Here is a 25,014-nt window from a genome sequence, read left to right as displayed (position 1 = left end):
AACCTCCACTGCCTTGTGGCTATATCCACTGATGGGAAAGGCTTCAGGAGTAAACCTCGAGGCAAAATCCGGAGCAGAAGTCCCAGAGGCAGTTTGTGACAATCTAGCAAGTACTGCGACATCACTGGAACCAGTTGTATTGGCTCTTGCCTTTCCATTGGACTATTTCAGTGACGTGGAGAGGGGGAACTTGCTGCTTGGATAACAGTCTATCCTCCATACTGTTTTATCCAGGTTTCGTGCCCAGAGAGGACACTCCAGCTTCACATACAGCATTGAAATAACATGGGAAGTAGCAGTTACCAGTTATAGGTCTTTGCTTGACTGGTTTAGAGTGTGACACCAGGGGCTACTTCTGATGATGGGAGAAGTCATTGCACTTCAGTAGGTAGCTACCGCCCACTTAAACTGGGCAGCCCCCAGCCAGTAAGGCCCTACCTTGCCATGGTCTGTTAACCTCACAGGTTGTGTGGGGTTTAGGGTGAAAGCCGACAAGCAGATCGATAACCATGCACCATGCAACAATGGTAAGAAAACTTCTGCCCTAAAGTTTGGGTACCTGGAATGTTCGGACAATGACCCCTGTCTTTTCTGATGACTTGCAGGAAACAGATGATGCACTCAAGACAGTTGTCATTGACATGGAACTGATTAGGCTGCAGATGGACATTGTTGCCCTGTAAGAGATGAGATTGCCAGACACGAGATCTGTCAAAATTTCTCATTCTTCTGGCAGGGAAAACCATTGAATGAGACCAGGAAATATGGTGTTGTCTTTGCAGTTAGAAATCCTCTGCTGAGATCCATTGTTCCACCTACTGCGAGAAGTGAAAGAATTCTGTCTCTGCAGCTCTACTCATCAGCAGGACTGGTCACCCTCATTAGTGCATATGCATCAACACTGTCGTCTACAGCAGAAGTCAAAGACAAATTCTGTGACGATCTGGCAGCTACGAGAGAGAGACGCTGTTCATTCTCAGAGACTTTAATGCTAGAGTTTGTGCTGATCACCATTCTTGGCCATTTGTCTAGGCTGGTTTAGCACTGGAAAGATGAACAAAAATGGCCAATGTTTGCTGGAGTTTTGCTGTTATTATGGTCTTTGTGTCAGCAACACGTTCTTTAATACGAAGCTTCAACACAAAGTTTCTTGGAGACATCCAATATTAAAGCATTGGTATCAACTCAATTTGATCCTCACTAGATGCTTTAGCCTTCCTAGTATTACAATCACGAACAGTTATCACGGTGCTAATTGTGATACTGATCACTTTCTGGTGAAACTGTGAATAGAGATTGTACCAAACAAAAAAGGAAGGAAGACCACGTATTGATATCAGCAAGACTCGCGATCAGAGAAGAGTGGAGGAATTTGCCCAAGCGCTTGAAGAAACTCTTCCAGGCGTGGCTGAAGCAAATGGACCTGAACGATGGGAATGTTTCAAGAATGCTGTTTATAATACCGCCTTATCCACATTTGGCAAGAAGACCAAAAAGATGGCAGATTGGTTTAAAACCCATTCGGAGGAATTGATGCCAGCCATCAAGAAAAACAGGAGCGATCTAACAGCAGACAAAGTATGTCCTAGTGAGTACAACTTGCAGGCTCTTCGACTTGCTTGCAGCAAAGTCCAACAGACTGCCAGGAGATGTTCTAATGATTATTGGCTTCAGCTGTGCTCTCAGATACAGACACACGTAACATCAAGGGAATGTATGATGGTATCAAGCAGGCTTTAGGTCCAGTACATAAGAAATCTGCTTCCTTGAAGTCTGCTACAGGCGTGATCATCCAGAACCAAGCACATCAGATGGAATGCTGGGTGCAGCACTACTCTGAGCTATATTCCAGAGAGAATGTAGTAACCGAAGAGGCACTAAATAACATTGAGTGCCTGCCTGTCTTGGAAGAGTTGGACAACTTTAGCAGAAACAAAGGATAACATCCCTGTTGAAGTGCTGAAGAGATCATCACCACTGAGCTGTATGAAATCTTCTGTCTTTGTTGGAGGGAAGGTGGAGTACCAGAGAACATGAAGGATACAAACACTGTCACATTGTATAAGAACAAAGGCAATTGGGCCAGAGATAACTCCCATGGCATCTCTCTTCTCAGTGTTGTAGGGAAGATGCTTGCCCATGTTGTGCTGCAGAGGCTCCAAGTGCTTGCAGGCAGAGTCTATCCAGAATCACAGTGTGTATTTCGAGCTAATAGATACATCATTGACATGGTATTCTCCCTCCAACAGTTGCAGGAGAAATGTAGGGAACAACAACCACCACTCTTTGTGGCCTTCATAGATCTTACAAAGGCCTTTGATTTGGTTAGCAGGGATGGCCTTTTTAAAATACTTCTCAAGACTGGATGTCCACCTCGACTCCTTAACATCATCAGGTCCTTCCATAAGGGAATGAAGGGCACTGTAATTTTTGATGGCTCAACATCAGATCCCTTTGACATCTGAAGTGGAGTGAAACAGGGCTGTCTCCTCACACCGACTCTGTTTGGGATCTTTTTTGTTGTCATGCTGAAGCATGCTTTTGGAACTGCAACAGAAGGTGTCTATCTCTGCACTGGATTAGATGGAAAGCTCTTTAATGTTTCTAGGTTGAGAGCAAAGACCAAAGTCCAGCTGAAATGCTTGCAGGATTTCCTCTTCGTTGATGTTGCAGCTGTTGTTGCCCATTCTGCTGAAAAGATCCTACAATTTAGAAATGGTTTTAGTAAGGCCTGCCAAGATTTTGGATTAACAATCAGCCTGAAGAAAACACAAGTCATGGGCCAGGCCATGGACTCACCTCCCTCTATTACCATCTCTACACAAGAATTGGAGGTTGTTCATGATTTCATGTACCTTGGCTCAATGATCTCTGACACTTTCTCTAGATGTCGAGCTGGACTCACAAAGAGAGTATGGTTTAATAAGAAGCTGACAGCATATACCAAGATCCAGGTCTATAGAGCCTGTGTCCTGAGTACAGTGGTGCCTTGACTTACGAACGTCCCTACCTACAAACATTTCAACTTACGAACAGCTCTGATCGCAACATTTTGCTTTTATTTGCGATGGGAGCTTCAACTTACGAACAGAAAAAAAATGTGAGGGAGGTGGGGAAAGCGGGAAATTAGAACTTTTCATTAACTGTTGGCCAGCAAAGAGGCTGCTTGTCTGCTATCTCACTCACCCCAGCTGTTAGAGAGTGTGGATACAGAGAGAAACTTCAGGTTGCCTGGGACTGCCTTGTACTGCCTGGTGGTGTACTGTATGTACTGTATTTATTTTGGCATTTTTTTTTTAAAAAATGGATTTTTGACTTTCTTTTTTTAAAAAAACAAGGAGACAACCTGTTCTGGTTGAGTCCACTGTATTTACTGTACAGGGGTTTTGCAGCTTGGGTTTGTCTAGGTGAGGGGGTTATGTTTCTGTGCTCTGATGGGTCTTGCAAACCCTTTCTGCAAGGGACTGTGCTGGCTTGTGTGCTCTAAAATGGATTTTAGTCTTTTGGTTTTAAAATCATAATTTTTTTTTGCAAGGGTCTGTGCTGGCTGTTGTGCTCTCAAATGGAGTTTAGACTCAAGTCTCCCACCCCACCCCCCATTGTTGCTTGGTTTGTTTTAAAATGTGTTTCGTTTAAAAGTTGCTCGGTTTGGTTTAAAATGTTTTGGTGTAAAATGTGTGGGTATAAAATGTGTTTTAGATTCCAAACTCTTTCCCCCCCCCTCCATTGTCTTCTCTCTGTGTGTGTCTTCTCTCTTTTTGTGTTTAAAAGCACAAACCTTTTATGAGGGGTCTGTGTGTCCCAGTGATGACCTTCTTTCTTTCCTCTTTTCCCCATTGTTCCCTCCCTCCCTCTTTTCCTGCTCTTTTTTAAATCTAAGTCTTCTTAGGTTAAAAAAAATCTCCCCCTAGTGGTAGAGGACAGATTAACCAGTTTTGCATTAGTTCCTATGGGAACGAATGCTTCGACTTACAACTGGCGCCTCTACATACAACCAAAAAACACCCAGAATGGATTAATCGGGTTTCAGTGCATTTCAATGGGAAATGCTGATTCCACTTACGAACATCTTCTGGGACGGATTACATTCGTAAGTCGAGGCACCGCTGGACACTCCTGTACTGCAATGAGTCCTGGTCCTTTGTGCACGGCAGAAGTTGAACATGTTCCATATGCATTGTCTCCTACACATTTTTGATATCACCTGGCAGGACAAAATTCCAAATAGAGTAATCCTAGAATGAGCTGGAATTTTTAGCATGTACACATTACTGAAACAGCAACATCTGCGCTGGCCCGGGCATATCGTGATAAAAGCTGACGGTTGTATTCCGAAATATCTCCTGTATGGAGAATTAGTGCAGGGAAATCGCCACAGAGGGAGACCACAGCTGCAATACAAAGATATCTGCAAGCGGGATCTGAAGGCCTTAGGAATGAACCTCAATAGATGGGAAATTTTGACATCTGAGCATTCAGCCTGGAGGCAGGGGGTTCAGCATGGCCTCTCCCAATTTGACGAGACACTTGTTCAGCAGGTTGAGGCAAAGAGACAGTCCTGAAACCAGGAAAATCGGGGAGCTGGACACGGAACAGCTTGTATTTGTCTTCAGTGTAAAAGGGATTGCCACTCTTGAATTGGCCTTCTCTTCCACACTAGGCGCTGTTCCAAGACTTCTATTCAGAGCACGTTACCATAGTCTCTCGAGCCTATTAGACCTTAGCTCTGTCTTTTCCCACAAGACAGTCTATGACCCTCCAGGCAAATGTGAAGTACAAGAGGAGGGGACAGGATTGTAGTTTGGGATTGATAAACAAATAGTCAAGGAATACCTTATTACTTTAAATGAGTTCAGATTTTCAGGGCTTGATGAACTGCATCCAAGAGTATTGAAGGAACTGTCTCAAGAACTCTCAGAACAGCTCAATTTTTTCCCTTCAAATCATGAAGGATGGGGGAAGTGCCAGATGATTGGAGGAGGGCTAATGTTGTTCCTGTCTTCAAAAAGAGTGAAAAGGAAGTATTGGGAAACAAACTACAGACCAATCAGCCTGACAATAATTCCAGAGAAAATTGTGGAACAAATTATAAAGTGGTTACTGTAACAACCTCCTTCTTCCTCACAAAGGGGCCGTTACGTCACACTCACTCACTCTTCGTTTCCACTGCCACCAATCATTCCCTCAAATGAAGCTTCAGGCCAAAGTATGATTTCAAAATAAAAACTTAGGTTTATTGTGTACAAACAAAAGGAATGGTAAATCACTTGAATATAAATAATAAAGCAATCACTATAATAATATAACAATCGCACACACACTGTCACAGACCCTCACTATATAGCACAGTTCTTATCTCACACTATCTCCAATCCCTATCTCCCTATCTCACAGCCCTAACCGTCCCTATCTCAAAGCCCTATCTGAATCTCTCACACTATTCACTCCCCTTATATACAACAGCTCCACCCCTTATGTCCCACCCTCCGTCACGCCATTGGTAGATGACACACAGCTTCAGCAGTGACGGGCAGGTGATGTCATAGCTGTATGTAACAATTACTATGCAAACACTTTGAAAACAATGCAATAATAACTAGAAGCCAAAACAAATTTGTCAAAATCCAATCTTGCCAGATGAGAATTAGCTTGGTTTTTGATTGGGTTAATTTCCTTGATAGACTGTAGGAATGCTGCAGCCATAATATATCTTGACTTCAACAAAGCTTTTGACAAAGTGTGGGCTGGTTAGAACAACTACCAGAAGGGTACACAGTGACAGAATCATACTCAGATTATCGGTGGAGGAGATAACCAGCAGGGTTCCACAAGGTTCATTCCAGGGCCTAGTGCTCTTTAACATTTTTATTATGACTTATATAAGGGGTGTAAGGAATGTTTATCAAATATGTGGATGAGAAAAAAAATGGTTGGAATAAGTAATACCCTGGAAGACAGAAACAAAATTCAAAAAAGTCTTGAAATGCTCCAAAACTTGTCTGAAAACAATAGAATTAAATTTAACAGAGATTAGTGTGAAGTTTTATACCTAGGAAAAAAAACCAGATGCACAATTACAAGATGGGGGATACTTGGCTCAGAAATACTACATGCAAGAAGGATCTTGGAATTGTTGTAGATCATAAGCTGTGTATGAGCCAACAGTGTGATGCTGCTGCAAAAATAGGAAGATGCCATTTTAGGCTGCATTAACAGAGCTACACTCTCCAAATCACACAACAAACTAGTTCCCCACTATTTAGCACTGGTTAGGATTCATGTTGAGTGCTGTGTCTTGTTCTGGACAATGCATGTTAAGAAGGATTCTTAACATGAATCAGAGGATGGAAAAAAAGGATGATTAGGTAACTGGAAGCTAAACCATCTTAGGAAAAACTGAAAGAGCTGGGCATGTTGAACCTTGAGAAAAGAAGACCGAGGGAAAATATGATAGCATTCTTCAAATACTTGAAAGGCTGTCATAGGAGTAGAATCTGATCTCAGTCATTCCAGAGACTAGGAGAAATGGGCTCAAGTTACAGGAAGCCAGAGTCTGGTTGAATATTAGGAAAAACTTCTTGTTGGGGCCATATGACAATGAAACCAATTACCTTGTGAGCACTTCAAAACTGAAGGCATTCAAGAGAAAGTTGGACAACCATCTGTCAGATATACTTTGATTTGGATTCCTGCATTGAGCAAGGTGGGACTTGGTGGCTTATAGACCTTTCCAACTCCATTATTTTATGGTTCTGTGCCTTCACATTTTTCCTGTTGTACGCAAAAATAATAACTACAGAAGAACTACACAACTTTAAGATTGACAATGAAGAAACTGAAATAGTGAAAGATTTTGGATACCTTGGTTCAATAATTGAATAAAGTGGAGAGTCCCGCCAAGGAATCAGAAAAGATTGAGACTTGGAAGGGCAGCAATGAAGGAGGTTAGAAAAAAAAATCATCAAGTGTAAGGATGTGTTAATGAAGACCAAGACCAAAATCATCCACTTTGTATTCCTGATTACCATGTACAGGTGTGAAACCTGAACGGTAAAGAAAGCTTATAGGAAAAAATGAATTTGTTTGAAAAATTGTGCTGGAGGACCGCTTTGATGGACTGCCAAAAGGACAAACACGTGGGACCTAGATCAAATCAAGCCTGAACTATCTCTGGAGGGGAAAAAAATTGAAACTGAGGCTGTCCTACTTTGGGTACATCATGAGAAAGCAGAATTCTCTGGAAAATACAGTAACATTGGGAAAGGTTGAGTGCAGCAGGAAAAGAGGAAGGCCATAGATGAGATGAATTGACTCCCAAAAGGAAGCCACAGGCTTGAATTTACAAGAGCTGAGGAGGGTTCTTGAGGACAGGGCATTTTGGAGATCTTTCATTCACAGGGTCGCCATAGGTCAGAGGTGGCTTGACAGTATGTAACAAGTTGCACCCTTACCACAAAAGGTTGCACCACAAAAGGTTCTGGTTACTGTCTCTCTTAATGGGTGTACAGATGTTGCTGTCTGCCCTGAAACGTCTTGCTTGTGATGAGTAAATCAATGCGCACTTGCAAAGTATCGTTCTTAACCTAGGTCTCAAATGTTGCCTACAAAATTAAGGAAACGAGAATTACAACAGGAGGAAAGGATAAACTTGTTCCCAATCTGAGATACGGTAAAATCTTGTATTTTTCCACTGATGCCCATAGGGAGCTCCAACCTCTCAGAGGAGTTTTTAAAATAGCTTCTATGTGTGCTACGTGAAGTGAGGGAAGGGTGCCTAGTTTTAAAGGTACTTGATAAGCAAAAGATCTGATTTTTCTCCACCTCCGGTGATACTCACTCTGAAATTTGTCTCCTTTCTGGAAACCTGGAGAATCATAGCAGTAACTTGAGACTTCAGCTGGCATCCAGAAACCAGACACTCCTATTGGTATGGACTTAGCTATGTTTCCACTATGTGAGAGAAAGATCCATGGGGAAAGTGATATGATGTGGAATTGTAAGAATGCTCGTGGGTGTATGTAGAGTTCTTGAAAAGAATGGTTGGACAAAGAAATAAAGAGAACAGATATGCCCATATCACTAATGGGATAGCACATTTCCTGGTGCACCGTGAGAAACTACAGTGGCGCCTTGCTAGACAATTACCCCGCATGACAGTTTTCGTCACTAGATATTGATTTTTTTGCGATTGCTATAGCGATTCGCAAAACAGTGATTCCTATGAGAGAATTTCGCTGGACAACGTTTGGTCCCTGCTTTGCAAACCAATTTTCGCTAGACAATTTTGACAGCTCCCTCCGCGCTTGCAAAACCCGTGTTTTCAGGATCTAAGCTTTGCAAGACAGCTATTTAAACAGCTGATCGGCAGTTCGTAAAGCAGCTTTCCTATGGCCGATCTTTGCTAGATGACGATTCTTCCCCATTGGAACGCATTAAACAGGTTTCAATATATTCCAATGGGGAAATGCTTTTCGCTAGACAATGATTTCGCTAAACAGCGATTTCAATGGAATGGATTATCATCTAGCGAGGCACCACTGTATTTTAAAGTGGCCCCAAGGATGAAGGTGAAATTTTCCCATAGATATCAATGGAAAAATTCTAGATTGTAACTAGGATTGGGGACATTATTTGCCCATTCTTTTTTCCTTCTCCTCAAGCTTCTACTCCTGGGATTAGAGCACAGAGCTTCCAGCTGAGAAGCTGAGTATTCTAGCGCAGTGTGATAATTCCACGTGCACACAGACCATCATCTCAAGCCCTCCCCCCCCCCAACACTTTTTAAATGAGGTGTATTAGATTGTTGCTTTTTGTGTGCCTGGTTATCTAATTTGTTATAGATACTATAAGCCCAGTAGCTTTAGTCCTCCATTGGGAGACTATTAATTTTGCATTTTTCTCTAAAGAGTCATCAAGACTCCAATTGGAACATGATTAATTATTTTTCTTCTCGTATCTCTGACATTTCCGCTTAAAGATGTTTTCACCTTCTCTTCTGACCTGTCTCTTTTCTTCTCTTTTCTCCTCTCCTCAGCACTCTTTGGGCCAGATTATGATCTCAGTCAGCATCATGCTGTCACTTAGATAAGAAGCTGGCGAGGTGCCTCCACTTTTCTCTCCTCCGCCTGATGATCTGTCTCATTCTGTTTAAAAGTGTCTTCATTGTAGCTCACACAGTGGGAGGTATACTTTTCAGGTATCCTTGACTACAGCTCAAGCACATATTCCCCAATTGCTGGCCAGCTGGATCAATTCCCACCCTGTGATACCATGTTGAAAATTAAAGGGGGTGGCCAATCATCATCAACAGTGTGAAATGTTGACACGGCGGAGATGGAACAGGCACTCTTTAACCACCTGCCTGGGGTTTATACTATGCTGGGAGCTGATGATTGGTTGCGTAGACTAGAAGCATGGACAATAATCAAGAGGACAGAATGACAAACTACTAAGGAAAAAAAATCAACAACAGGCACCAGATTTATCCTTTTAGCAATGCAGCTTGTGTGCCAAACAGGCTGATGCAGATACTATAGTCACAGATAGCTTGGATGTAGGCCCATAAGAACTTCTTAATGCAAAAATGCATATAGCAGAATGGTCTGCAGCAACCATCCTGCTGGTAAAATAAGGAAATCTGTATAGCAGTTGGCTTGCCTTTATGTGTGCTATTGTATCTCAGTGTAAAAGCAAATTACAGAATTAAAATTGCTGGGATGACTCTATATTTATGCTTCCAAACTTCAGCAGGCTAATGAAACTATTGATTAGGAATAAACACTCTAAACCAGTGATGGTGAACCTTTTTGGGCCTGAGTGCCCAAACTGAAAAAACAAAACAAAAAACTAAGTGGGTGGTGGGCCACGGCGGCGGAACCAGAAGTGGTGGTGGAAGGGGGAATCTCAGGCACGGAGATGCCTCAAGACCCGGCTTGGGATCCACCATCAGCACCAGCTGCTCCGGATGCTGGCCCGACACCTGTTGAAGTGCCAGCACTGTGGCTGTTGCCGCCTTCGCAGGTTTGGCTGCAGGGGGGGAGTAGCAATCTGGCGACTTATAGCTCATGTGCCCTCAGAGGTTCATGCCATAGGTTCACCATTGCTGCTCTAAACACTAGTGGTATGTGAAAACAGAAACAGAAAAAAATTATATTTGAAGAAATACATTTATAGGAAATGCAAGCAAGGGGGATCCCTAAACTTGGTTACAGAAGCCCCTGGAACAGACTTGCTACAACTCATCTTTTGCTGCTACTTATTATAGAGTCCCCTACCTTGAAGCAGGTACAGAGCAACAAACAGAAAGTGACCTCAGAGGAAAGAAATGAGTGTAAATGTAACAAAAATGTGCATGTAAGAAATTCGGAAAAGACTGAAGAGGGAAACAATTAGTTATCTATCTGCCTATTTCCTTCATTAGCCCAGGTTCCATGCTATATGCATTGATGATCAATTCAACCAATACTGTATATCAGTGGTTCTTAACCTTTGTTACTCGGATGCTTTTGAACTGCAACTCCCAGAAACCCCAGTCAGGACAGCTGGCGGTGAAGGCTTCTGCGAGTTGCAGTCCAAAACTCCTGAGTAACCCAAGGTTAAGAACCAGTGCTGTATATCACATATAAATCCCAGTGCTGTGCAGAATAGTAGCATTGATAATTTTTCAATTTTGCATTATGTGATTGGCCCTCTAATAAGCTGGGGGTTGGTTAAGAACTCACTTGTGTGTGGTATGCCCTTACTGGTATCAGTGCATGTTGTATCAGAGTGTTTTCTCGAAATAAAAAGGTTCTAACATGCTAAAACTTAACATAAAAGAGAGAGAGGTTGGTTAATTTTTCACCAACACATCAGTTTTCTAGGGTTCAGGGTTCTGATTTTGAAGATTATGCAATAGTAAAATCCCCCTGCACATTCCCAAATGGTACCAGCTCAGGAAGGCTGTACCACATACATTTTTAAAATATGTAGATTGGTCTTCTAAGTTTGTGAGTGCTATATAAATTAAATATAAAGACCAGTAGCCTAACAGAACGTTCTACAGGAAAGAAAGAATTTCAGTGTAAACACAAATAAACTGAAATTATTTCTTTATTTAAAATATTCATATAGCACTTCCTGCCTGATGAGCTATCCCCTCAGAGCAGTTTACAACTATAAAAATAATCAGTAAAAATCAAAAATTCCATGAGACAAACTATTTACTGAATTGTGTTGAAATGTCACAATGATAGGATGTTAAAAGCCAGCTATAAAACTTAAACAGGGGAGTGGGCGAAGATAAGAACATACATCAAGAGATAAAATTGATGTTGGGTAATACAGTACCTTTTACTGTATTAGGACTACTGTACTTTAATGTTGCAGAAGTGGTGCATATGTGATACAAGCTTTCAAGTTCTCTTCATCAGGTGAAATGGTTCAAGAACTAGGAGAGAATGGAACATGTTTAATTATGTTATTTATATACCACCTTTTTCCTCACAGAGGACCAAAGGTGTTTCATAAAGAATTAAAACTGTAAAGTAATCATGTTTCATAACACCATAAGAATCTACAGTAAAAAGCAACCAAACATCTATCAATACTAAAAATACATTAAAAACAATTTTAGAAACATTTTAAAAACATTTAAAAATCTCTCCATTCAATACATACAGCATTTCTAACACCCTCACGTATTGCTTCAAAGCCATCCTGAAAAGAGGGTCTCTGCCTGATGATGGAAGAACCAGAGAGGGGGGGCCAACTTAGCTCCATGGGGCAGTATATTCCAAAACCTGGAAACAGCTACTGAGAAGGCCCTCTCTCGGCTCCTCAAGAAACAAGTTTGGGAAGGTGGAGAAAGTGAGGGAAGAGCCTCCCCAGAAAGAGATGATCCTTCAAAGAGCCTGAACCCAAGCCATATAGCGCTTTATAGGTAATAATCAGCACTTTGAATTGAGTCTGGTAGCCAGTGAAGTAGTAAGGGAGTGAGATGTTCCTTGTAACCAGCACCAGTTAGCAATCTGACTGCAGCATTTTGAATCATCCAAGGTTTCCAAACACTCTTCAAAGGGAGCCCATGTACGCATAGAGCATGTTGTAGGAATCCAAACAAAATATAACTAAGGAATATGTCACTGGGACCAGGTCGGACATCTCAAGGAGAACATTTGATCCAATGTATTGGCAACTGTCGAGCTGGATAAATGCATTGGGAAAGCAGCTATCATGTTCTCTAGACTCACAAAGAGAGTATGGCTGAATAAGAAGTTGACAGCATATACCAAGATCCAGGTCTATAGAGCCTGTGTCCTGAGCACACTCCTGTACTGCAGTGAGTCCTGGACTCTTTGTGCACGGCAGGAGAGGAAGCTGAACATGTTCCATATGCGTTGTCTCCGACGCATTTTTGGTATCACCTGGCAGGACAAAGTTACAAATAGAGTAGTCCAAGAATGAGCTGGAATTTTCAGCATGCATACATTACTGAAACAGCAACGTCTACGTTGGCTTGGGCATCTGGTGAGAATGGCTGATGGTCAGATTCCAAAAGATCTCCTATATGGAGAATTAGTGCAGGGAAAGCGCCCCAGAGGGAGACCACAGCTGCAATACAAGAATATCTGCAAGTGGGATCTGAAGGTCTTAGGAATGGACCTCAACAGATGGGAAACCTTGACGTCTGAGCGTTCAGCCTGGAGGCAGGTGGTGCATCACGGCCTCTCCCAATTTGAAGAGACCCTTGTCCAACAGGCCGAGGCAAAGAGGCAGTCACTAAAGCAACAAAATCACGGAGCTGGACAGGGGACAGATTCTATTTGTCTTCAGTGTGGAAGGAATTGTCACTCTCGAATTGGCCTTTTTAGCCACACTAGACACTGTTCCAAGTCCTCGATACGGAGCATGTTACCATAGTCTCTCGAGACTGAAGGATGCCTAAGATGAAGATTGGTAATTATCTCTTTGGAGTTGCAAAAAGTAGATTGTAGGTTTGGTGAAGAGTTTTTTCCTTCTCTAAAAAACACAATTTTAATTACTGTTATGTACTGCTAATAGTATCTCCCCATCCCTCCCAACATGAGGGCCAGCTGAGACTCAAATGGCTATTCATTGTAAGCAGTTTCAGTTCCCTTAATTTTTATACTAATTTTACTTAACAGGGAATTCTGACTGATTTGAAAGCTCATGCCACTTATGCACTACTTCTAGAATATTTTAATGTCCTAATAAAAATATGTGTTCAGTGCCATTAAGTCAGAACCAACTTACAGCAACCCAAACAGGGCTTTGAAAGGATGTAGGATATTCAAGGAGTGGTTTACCAGTCACACTCCCCCCAGTGACTTTCCATGGCCAAGTGGGGATTCAGACCTTGTTCTCCAAAGCTCTAGTCCTTCACTCTTTCCACTTATACCACACTGGGAATCATGTAAGCTGTAATAAAAATATTACTGAATTCCGACTTGTGCTTATACTTCTGGACCACAAGGCAACGTTGTTTTGTATCTGACATCTGGGACAGAACACCAGGCAGGAGAAAGAGGCCTTAGCCTGGTATCTTACTAAATGCTACCAAGGCACATCTCTTTCTGGAGGGCATTCCACAGATGGGGGGGACAAGACTGAGAAGCACTTTTCTCTAGTCACCCTTTAAGGGCCTGAAAATGAGAGAGAGAGAAAGAGGTTGAATTCCAAGCAAGCAGGAGTCTCCTTATCTAATTGACTTCACTTTATGGTGATTGCTATCTTTGTCAGAAACACTGCACACTTAGGAATGTGAGATACAAATGGATACTGTCGCCACTACACGAAAGAAGAAAAGGGATTTTTGTCATGAAAATGCAGGCCTTCAAGCCTTAAAGGCAGGATAATGCTTTCTTTCCAAAAATATTTACTTTATACAAATATTGAACCATTGTTGTTTTTTTATTGAAAATATTATGGTAGCACCTTGAAAGTTCAAAGGGGCTTGAATGGTGTCTTTTGCCTGCTCTCTCATAAGCCTCTGAAGGATGTAGGCTTGTCAGGCCTCAGGGATGTCAGTTTGTCTCAGTGAATCGTTTTTCTTCTCCAGGTCGCTCAGGACTAAATCAGTGAGTGGGTGCACCACACTGAAGGAGGAGAGAGACCCATTTTTGTGTGTGAGGCAGTTTTAAAGTCTGGGTGTGCTATCTTCACAGTTCTCCAGCTGGCACTGAGATAATTTTTTTCTACCTGCACGGCTGCCAAAGTTTTTGCTTTTTCCCATGGTTCTTCGTTGCCATATTGCCTGGTTAGCAGGGTTCTATCAAGAGTCTGGGCCATTTATTTGGATTCCACTCAAGCCCATTTTCATAGTCAGCTGACCCATAAGCAGTTCTAGCACCCTCTTCTGCCCCTTGTTTGCACCATATGTGACATCACAGGGACCCACCCCTAGTCACTAATTTTGAGCCTGAAATCTGAAGGAATCAGATGCTGCTGAGCTGGCAACCCTTAATTTCTATGTAAAAATGATCTGAAGCTGACTGATTATGAGATGTCCGTGGCCACACAGTAAGTCAAATCCTTGATCTACAAGCATGTGGGGTGACCTTTCTGGGCTTCTGTAACAGGCCACATTGAATTGCTAGCATATACTTCCTACCTACAATTATCTTTACTTATCTCCCTATATTCATGATTCTTTCTGACACAGAGCCTTGAGAAGAGCACCTCCTCTCAAATATTTGTTGTTGTTTAGTCGTTAAGTCATGTCCGACTCTTTGTGACCCCATGGACCAGAGCACGCCAGGCCCTCCTGTCTTCCACTGCCTTCCAGAGTTGGGTCAAATTCATGTTGGTAGCTTTGATGACACTGTCCAACCATCTCGTCCCCTGTCGTCCCCTTCTCCTCTTGCCTTCACACTTTCCCAACATCGGGGTCTTCTCCAGGGAGTTGAATCTTCTCATGAGATGGCCAAAGTACTGGAGCCTCAGCTTCAGGATCTGTCCTTCCAGTGAGCACTCAGGGTTAATTTCCTTCAAACTGGATAGATTTGCTCTCTTTACAGTCCAGGGGACTCTCAAGAGTCTCTTCCAGCACCACAATTCAAAAGCATCAATTCTTTGGCAGTCAGCCTTCTTTATGGTCCAGCTCTCACTTCCATACATCGCTACTGGGAAAATCATAATGTTGACTATGCGGACCTTTGTTGGCAAGGTGATGTCTCTGCTTTTTAAGATGCTGTCTACATATTAAAAAGATCACTTCTTTTTGTCAATGCTTTCCTCCCAAGAAGCAGGTGTCTTTTAATTTTGTGGCTGCTGTCACCATCTGCAGTGATCAGGGAGCCCAAGAAAGTAAAATCTGTCACTGCCTCCGTATCTTCCCCTTCTATTTGCCAGGAGGTGATGGGACCAGTGGCCATGATCTTAGTTTTTTGGATGTTGAGCTTCAGATCATTTTTGGTGTTCTCCTATTTCACCTTCATTAAGAGGTTCTTTAATTCCTCCTCACTTTCTGCCATCAGAGTGGTATCATCTACATATCTGAGGTTGTTGATATTTCTTCAGCAATCTTAATTCCGGCTTGGAATTCATCCAGTCCAGACTTTCACATGATGTATTTGGCATATAAGTTAAATAAGCAGGGAGACAATATACAGCCTTGTCGTACTCCTTTCCCAATTTTGAACCAATCGGTTGTTCCATGTCCAGTTCTAACTGTTGCTTCCTGTCCCACATATAGGTTTCTCAGGATTTAGATAAGGTGGTCAGGCACTCCCATTTCTTTAAGAACTTGCCATAGTTTGTTGTGGTCCACACAATCAAAGGCTTTTGCATAGTCAATGACCTCTCAAATATAGTCCAGGGAAATTACAGGCATAAAAAACAAAAACAAAAACAAAAACAAAAAAAACAGGCTTTCTGAATGACTTGCACTTGATGGAACTCCCTCTCCTTTCTGATTATCAGAACAATCAGAACCTATGTGCAAATCAAGTAATGTTAACTATATCAATGCATATATTGTTCTGTCCCTCACATCAGCTTTCCAGGAAGTTATGATCCTACTTTCCCACTACTAGTTCCAAATTATTTTCATTCCAATAAACTCATTTACTCCTTTCTTCGTCTGTTGGCAGTGGAAGGGCTTTTTTGTTTTCAGGCTACAATCCTATGCATATTTCACTTGAAGGTCTAAGACCCACTGAGACCCTCTGATCCAATGTGCAGGGGACCTCACAGTTCATGCGTTTTAAACTGGGAAAAAAACCTCTTGAACTTAACTGACAAATGTTTAAGTGTCAGCTCAAAAATTCTAAAATCACATTGGTTCTTTTGAATTTCTTCATATCCTTTTGATTTTCCCTATACTAAAGGGCATGGAAGTAAGGTTACTGGCTATACATCTATGCAGGGCTGCTTGAAGATGTGCAGAGGTCCTTAAAAAGTCTGGTACATAACAATTAATGACAAATTGGTATAAGAGTTAAGATGGGAGTAACTGGCAGAGATGTGTTTGTAGACATATGGGGAGAATTTACTGAATTTGTACTAATGAAGAGGGAAAGAAACTTCAACTCAACAGTCTATAGAATTTTGGAAAAGGAACGGGGCTCCATAAGGATAAATAGTATAGGTGTTTTTCTTTCTAATAGTTCTGGTTATTTAGAGCTTCTTTTATGTTTTTTTATTACATGTTTTCATTATATGTTCAAATGTTTTTGTAGCTGGTTGGATAGCTCAGAAGAACCAGCCAATGCAGCCTTGGGCAAGTTGCACAGTCCTAGGATGTCCCCAGAAGAAGGGAATGGTAAACCGCTTTTGAACATACTCTACCGATAAACCCTGAAAAGGGTCACGATAAATCAGAATTGACTTAATGGGACATGGTGATGATGATTATACAGTATATATAAATGTTTTAGATGTGGTATTTGTTTTAAAAATAAAAAAATTAATACGTGCTTTCTAACTATTATGTAAAATCTGAAATTTAGCTTTTTATTTTGTATTTAGAGGCACCTCATAAGGGGAGCCCTTAAACTAGCTTATTTTGTTGCTATGTGCAGACAATTTGAAATTGACTTACAGCAACCCTAATAGGGCTCTCAAGGGAAGTGAGGCCTCTTCCTCTGTGTCACTTCCTGTAGTGATATAACACCAGAACAGAGAAGCCTAGTACCTTTTTATGACTGGCCAATCTTTTTCTCAGCTAAATAGCACTTCTGTGCTGCAATTTATATGAATTACTGCATGTGGGAGTTATCATGCATGACCCGTGTTCAAATAAGCTTGATACCATCTATGTGGTAACACAAGCATGGCCTTTGACACACCATACTACAAGTTATAGGACTCTGTCCTGCCACAGAGTTGCACATGTTAAAGCTATAGCACCTTCTGGAAGCAATGCAAAAGACAGCATGGTGTAGTGGTTACAGCACTGGATTAGGACTTGAAGATTTAGATTCAAATCCTTACATCACAATGAAAGTAACTGGGTGACCACAAACTACTGTAATTGCAATTCTGCCAGCCTAACACACTGCACAGACATGATGTGATGAGCCTGCCTTGAGTTCATTAGAAGAAAGTTGGGATATAAATGAAACAATTACCTGCGTTGGCTGGTCTTTATAATAAAACGTATGGTTCCTTATCTTTAAATGAGACTTAGATTGGACAATCCTTCACAATCCCACCCTCGTTTGATTGGCTGTTGTCTCCCATAGGCCCAAATGAGATGATACATACAAGTGCATGCACATTCTCCAATTTGTATTTTTTTTAAATGAAAGGGAGGTATGGGATTGGGCTACAACAGAACAGAATTGCTAATTCAGTCCCCCGCACAACCCAGAACTGTCTCTCCCCAAGCTACTCTCCTGCCATAGGGAAAACAGAGGATCTGTCCCAGTCACACCCCACAAATGTGAATACTGTACTGCCTGGTGGGCGGCATTATTTATTTATTGGACTTATGTACCGCCCCATAGCGCTACAAGCACTCTCCGGGCGGTTTACAATTTTGAAAGGAGGAAATAGTTTACAGCAGTGGGAGGGTTCAATACCAGCCCATCACTGCACCCAAGAGCAGCCTCCTCAGGCTGCTTTTCATTACAAACCAAACATTGGGGGAAATGTTACAAACTGATAATATTTAGCTGGGCACACTAGAAAGCTTTTTTTTTAAAATCTGAATCATGATTTACACAGACACAAGAATTACAAGTAATAGAAACAGCATGCAATTTTGCTCCACAGGGGCCGCTTCGTTTGCAAGAAGCAACTCAGTGGTGTGCGTGCATGCATGCAAGTGTGCATGCGTGCTTGCCTTTTCTAGTAACCCAAAGCCCCATGAAACAAATATACACGGTGTGGGGCTTTGCCAGACCAATAATCTTCAGTTCCTTCAAACTATCAGTGTAATTTCCTCTGAAGATCCAGAAACTACAGCTGAATTCCCTGTAATATTAGCAGACAAGATAACTCTTCCATATGTGAAACGGTTCCACTTGCAACAGGTCCTGAAACTACAAACGAGTTTTTTTTCATAGATTATATCCTATCTGGCAACCTTAAATGTTCCTGGTGCCAGTAAGATAAGGAGGCACCTAGTTTACAGCTTAGATCTGAGAAACATGCTCTAAATCTAGCCATCCGGCCAGACTACCTTTTTAAAAATGCACTGGTTTTCTCTGAACTACTCTAATTGCAGCTTTCTGGAAACAGATAATAGATAAGTCATGGGATCAAACATGTGCTCTGTCACATGCATCCACATTCTCTAATTTTGGGTTGTGGGCTAGAACTATGTCCTGCTCCGCTCCAGCAAGTGTAGATTTCTGTGAGGTGTTAATTTCTTATAGTCTAACAACTAGAGAAAAACTTAGAAAAACTATTTTTGGAATCCTAGCCAGGAATTCTGGGACACACGGCCCATAAACATAGCTCTTCTAAACTCTGAATTACATAGTACAATTGTACAAACATTACAGTTTAGTATACTGAAGTGATTTTTGAAAAGCAGCCTTGATTCATTCCATAATTCACGGGTATAAACTGCTAACTCAGTATCTCCTAGATCTTTACCCATTGAGAAAGTCTGGTCATGAATATGAGCTGGAAATATATGTACTGAAACCAGAGCTGGAGAAATTGCTTTTAAAATTTAACCAGTTACAGTTATAGTTTTGAGGTCTCCAACATAGTTAGCATTCCTACTTTTCAAAAGTAACTGAAATATTTTAAAAAGTGTTTATGAAAAAAGAGAACAGCAACTTACAGATGATGTACAAAATCCACTCCCTTCTTTTGAACAAACACAACCTACAAACAGTATTCAAACCCACCACAAAAATACAATAAATGTTATGGTCAGCAAAGGACAGAAGGGACCCCCTCACCACTGCAGGAGTATACCGGATATCTTGCAGCTGTGGCCAGGTATATATTGGAACCACAAAACGAAGCAGCCACACCAGAATCAAAGAACATGAGAGACACTGCACACTAAAACAACCAGAAAAATCTGCAGTAGCTGAACATGCCCTAAAACAAGCTGGAAATGAAATTCTATTTCAGAATACTGACAACACCAGGAATCATTACGTTAGACTACACAGGGAAGCCACTGAAATTCACAAGCACCAGCAGAACTTCAACAAAAAAGAGGAAAGTTTGAAACTCAACAAAACTTGGCTCCCAGCTCTGAAAAATACAGCATGCAAAAGGTCAAGGAACTCTACCCAGCCACAAGGACCAGGGATCACTACACACAAAAGGCCAGCTAATGACACCCATCAATCACAGCGACAGATAATCTCTCCTCCTTATCAGAACAATACACCCACAAGAAGACACACTTATCACCCATCTCCTGAAAAGGACAAAAGACGATCTCACAGCCATAAATACTCCACTCTCAAGCCAACTACATAAGAGCACAGAGTGCTGTCCTCTGAAGATGCCGGCCACAGAGACTGGCGAAACGTTAGGAACAACAACCTTCAGAACACGGCCAAAGAGCCCAAAAAACCCACAACAAGCACTTAGGGAGTGGTTTTACTAATGCCACCCATTCAGTGAGTTTCCTTCATCAAACAGGAATTTGAACTCCAGTCTCCTGACTCCCAGTTCAACATTCTATCCACCACACTGGCAGTCAGGTTACTGATTTGAATGCAGTATGGTTTGCAACTCTTAGCTGTGACAGCTAAGAGAAACCTCCCAATGCAGAGGAGGCATGTCAATATCACACGCTGAGGACAATTAAATGGAAATGCCTTCAGTCTTCATATTCAGAGGTATCTATCAGGGCCCATCCAGATGCAAAATGTTAAACTAGAGGTCTCTTGGTCTGACCTGGCATGGCAGTCCTTACATTCCTATGTTATATATCCTGTATTCCACCACATCAGTCTTTCATCAGCTGACACTATCCCCTCTGTTTTGCTCTACTAGGTTCTAAACCCACAGTCCACACTTGATAAACATGAAATAGGACTTGCCACAAAATGTTGCAGTGTAGTGCTCCAATTCAAGGTTCCACCCAGCCTAGCCTTTTTCCAGGGCAATCTATTCAGTCCCCTTCGCAATAGACATGGAACATTTTTGGCCATTGAGCATGCTCTGCTACTACTGGGCTGTTTTGGGTCCTCTGGTGTCTGCATAGGTTTGCAAAATTCAGAGCTCTCTAAAAACTGCTAATGCATCCCTCTTGCACATGGATAGTACTGTCACAGCTACGCAAGGATTGGCATTTAGGGAAAAAAGTCACTACTGTATTAATATTTAATACTGTATATGAAAACTCCCAAATCAAGTTTAGTATAATACCTCCATTAGGCCAATGAAAAAATGCATCAACCTTGGTTTGAGATCTCCCAGTTAAAACCATTGTATTTCTTCAACAAGATCTCATGTCAACATAACTGGTTGTTATATTCACTTTCACAGCACGTGCTTTCCAGACATAATGCCCAGTGCCCTTCCTTCCAACACAGACTTTTCTCATGATTATTTCGATGGCTGTAAATAGCTACAATAGAAGTATAGAGCAATCAGGATAGTCTGGGCTTGCTCTGTAAAAATCAAGACTGAATACAGGTGGTCTCTTGCAGTTAATAATACATCTTGGAAAGTTTATTATATTGCATCTGTTCAGAAATCACAGATTTGCTTGGAATTCAAAAAATGATGATGCTGGGCCACAAGTATGAATATCTATGCAATCTATAGAATATATACATTCCCCTTTGCTGATGGAATGCTCCACATTTATCTTGGCCATACAGTGCCCAGCATAAAAATTGGCCCTTAAGCCCATTTGAGTTGTGCATCCTGACACTGGCAGATCAGCAGGACAGTGCCACTTTAATTACGCGTGGTCCGGCTTGTAAAAATCCAGCCTTGTCTAAGCTGCATATAACAGCCCGAGATATTCCTTCCATTAGAGGAGCAAGCTGACTTTCATCTTTCTATAGGAAGATTGACCAGTGAAGAAGTAATTTATCCCTTAAATTGTATTTTATGATTTTACATATTTAATTTATATCTTCAGAGGGATAGTGTCCCTTGTCACTGTCATTTTATGGCCTGAATACTTATCACTTCTTCCCATTCCTGTGCAGTATTTTAAGCAAGGAAAATGTCTCTGTTCGGACACAGAGCCAATGGGCTCTATCTCATGGCCCCAACCAAAGGAGTGACTGCAATATACTACGCCAAAGTCTACCAATGAAACTCAACGACTTGAGCGCAACCATTCAACTGCCCACTGTCCTCTAACCCTCGAAATATCAGCCCCAGTCTGATTTATAGCTAACAAAAGCAATCAGTGCTTTGACTCTCATGTCAGCTGAACATTTTATTTTGCCTGTGAGATTAATTTCACATTCCACCCCACTCCTGTATCCTTCTGACTGAAAGAAATGGTCATTTGGTTTGATTCCTGCCGAGTTCAAGGCCAGTCCAGGCAAGCTGTCTTGCAGAGGAGCTTATCCCTTAGGTATGTTCTGTTTACTCTACAGCAGAGATAAATGGCAGAGACACTGCCCTTGAACACAAAAAGGGCAATTATATAAGGGGGTACAAGAGAGAAACTTTTTTTAGAAGGCAGGGAGCACCTGCCTTTCTTTTCTGCTCCTGATCAAACTGTTCTGTCTCTTAATCATAACTGATGCTCAGAGAGAAACAACATTAATACAAGATGCACTATTTTACTTAAACACATCTATTTAAACACAAAATCATAAACATTGATTTAACTCCCCCTCCCTTGGGGCATCTCCTGTATTTTAACTCACTGGAGCCATTTTCTTACTCTCTTTTCCACACCTCACCTCCCACTGGAAGTAGAAAGGAACACAAAGTAACATTGCCACCTCCCATTATTATCTACAATTGCAGAATTCATTGAAGGACAGAAAGAGAGAGAGCTGCAGGAGGAGCAAAGGGACATGCTCTGGCCTCACTTGAACAGCCTTGATTGTGAATGCCATTAGGATTTTAATAACATTCATTAGAATTTATATAGCCTTGGAACAAAGCTTGGAAAAATCACTTATCAGGGAGTTGTAGACCAAAAAGGCAATGCTTTCCAAGTCCTGATTAAGAGAGATCCAAAACCAGCATGCACATTATCTAAGGATACCCAGTGTGATGTAGTGGATAGAGTGCTGGACTATGATTGAGGAGTCTTGGATTCAAATTCCTGTTTGGGCGTGGAAACTTACTGCGGGGGGGGGGGGGGAAATGGAACTTGTAAAACTACTCCTTATCTCACTAATCTTGAAAGCCATATTAGGGTTGCTATGTCAGTTTAGATGTGATAGTACACAAGCACACATAATCCTGACAAAAGAAACTGCAATCTTGTAAGACAGCTCAGCTTCATAGAACAGCTTTTGCAGGACTCAACCATTCCTTTCTCTGGCTCTGAATATACCAGGTCCTATGGGACATCTCTTGGAGTTTCCATGGCTCTGCAATTCTCAGATAAACTTTGATAAGGCAAGACATTGTATCTTTCTCCATCTATACAGGATGAGGGCAATCAACTGCCTTCCCATTTCTCCAGGTAATCAAGGTGTTCAGTTACTTTGCATTTGAAAAGAAAAAATTGTGGCCATTAAGTTTAACGCCAAACCCTGGTGAATGGGCTTCAGTATTACTTTCGGATGTAGTGCTAAAATCTGACTGGACAGTGCATTCACCTTGTCTATGGAAGATTAAGACCATCTGAGTCAGAGAGGGGAGGCAGGAGAGTCACTGGGCATTACCACAAACATTGCATTGACTGACCCAGTGCTCGGGAATCACTTCTTGATCTGTGAACCAGATGTTACAATGCAAGGCGAGCATGAAGGAACAGAGAGAAAACTTCAGCTGTTCCACTGCAATATGTCAAACATTATCTTATACCTAGAGCAGTAATCCATACAGTATGTCTTAATTTCTTTTGAAGAGTCTGTGTTGAATTCTGGTTTACCCCAACTGTTTCTCTCTTTTAAATAAAACAAAAACAAAACACCTTACTTTGTGATGAAGGGCTCTAGTTAAAGAATGAAAAACTAAGATGAGTGTGTTAAATTTATCAAGATTTCAGACAGGAATCTTTCCAAGGAAGCAGCCATGTTAAACTGTTGCAGAAAAAGCCACACAAGAGTTTTGTGGCACCTCACCTATCATGCTTTATGTGCCATCCGATTTCATGAACTGCGGGTGACAAAGCTCTATGGTATTGTATAATCAAAACAGTCCCTCTTTCCTGGAGCTCAGAGGATGGGACACTGGAAAAAATGAAGCCTTGGGATTTTGTGTACTCCTCCACCTGGCCCGGAAAGCAAGATAGAGGGGGATCCCTCTGTTGCAATGGTTATGGTGTACATATTCTAGCCAGAGGGCTCTCTCTTTGAAAACCAGACTTCTGGAACTCATTGACAGGGACAGAAGGTTGTGAATCAGCCCAAGCAGGTTAGTCAGGTTTTACACTAACAGGCCTGCTGGTTTCAAAGCTCTTATAGAAGGCACTTGACTGATGCGGAAGAGGAGGGTGTCGTGCCAAAAATGATACCCTTTAATCCAAACACAAATCAGTAACTGCTTTCACAACCTTTTCCTCAGAAAGGTGTGCATGACTTAAAGATCATCTTTGTGGGGGTGGGACTCCACTCTCCAGCTGTCGAGATGGTTTCGAAGTTACAGGCAGCTTCCAAGCGCAATGGCAGCAAAGCGTTTCAGGGGTGAGAGCACTGAGGAAAGAAAGGCACAAGATCACCCCACTTACTTTCGCTAGCCTGGAGAACCACCTTGACCTGCCGTCTTAGCCTGCCCGGGGGGGGGGGCTTTCTCGTGATAGCTTCCAGACCTGCCTCTACATCTCTTTTCTTTCTCTATGTCTGGAAGCCAGTTTTGCAAACATCAAGAGACGGCTCTTGATGAAAGCCAGGGCTTCATCACTGGGCAGCTGAAAGAGCAGCTTGACTGGCAGACAAACTGAGCTGGAAGGTTCTCTTACGTTTCCCTGGCGGCGCTTTCCATCAAAGAAGTTCCCGGTCGCCAGAGAACGGAAGGAGCTCCGAAGTTTCAGGGCAACCCTGACTTTCCGTCTTGAACACTCCCTCTTAAAGGCAAACCCGAGTCCCCAAAGCTAGAAGCCGGCTCAGGATCCGCGCCTCGTCCCGGCCGCCCTTGCCCTCTTGCTGGCTGGCGCCACCAGGCACGCTTCAGATTCCAGCACCTTCTTCTTCACCTGACCCCCTCCCCCCAACCCCGCTCATTATCTCTTCCGCGCTCATTATCCCTTCCCTTCCCCCTCCCTTCTAAAAAAAAAAAACACGACCCATTCCAAAAACAGCCTTCACTGCATGTGATCGGAAAGAAAGCGCGATCGATCAAGGAGGGGACCTCTGTATACTGATGCCTGCTACTCAAGGCTCGCTCTGTTGCACAGCGGAGGAAGAGCGGGAGGAGGAGGAGGAGGAGGAGGAAAGCATAGAGACGTTCCCAAACACGCACACGCACCGCCGCCGATCTGGCTGCACGTTCGTGAAAGAGCAG

General features: G+C 42.2%; 1 long non-coding RNA gene across 2 annotated transcripts in view; it reads right to left on the bottom strand.

Annotated features, from left to right (window-relative positions):
* LOC110083241 (uncharacterized) overlaps positions 1–25,002 on the bottom strand; it is a 50,786-nt gene extending 25,784 nt beyond the window's left edge. The window contains exons 1-3 of one of the 2 annotated variants that reach the window (XR_013541500.1): positions 24,242–25,002; positions 11,329–11,428; positions 7,452–7,601 (exon numbers count right to left, since the gene is read on the bottom strand). This is a non-coding gene — a long non-coding RNA (uncharacterized LOC110083241). The remainder of the gene's footprint in view (positions 1–7,451; positions 7,602–11,328; positions 11,429–24,241) is intronic. The other variant, XR_012084325.2, reaches the window with a different exon arrangement.
* Between the last annotated feature and the right edge of the window lie 12 nt (positions 25,003–25,014).

The sequence above is a fragment of the Pogona vitticeps genome, chromosome 2 (genome assembly GCF_051106095.1).
Source record: "Pogona vitticeps strain Pit_001003342236 chromosome 2, PviZW2.1, whole genome shotgun sequence".
Taxonomy (NCBI): domain Eukaryota; kingdom Metazoa; phylum Chordata; class Lepidosauria; order Squamata; family Agamidae; genus Pogona; species Pogona vitticeps.
Note: the sequence above shows the minus strand (reverse complement) of the source record. Positions and strands in the feature narration are given on the sequence as shown.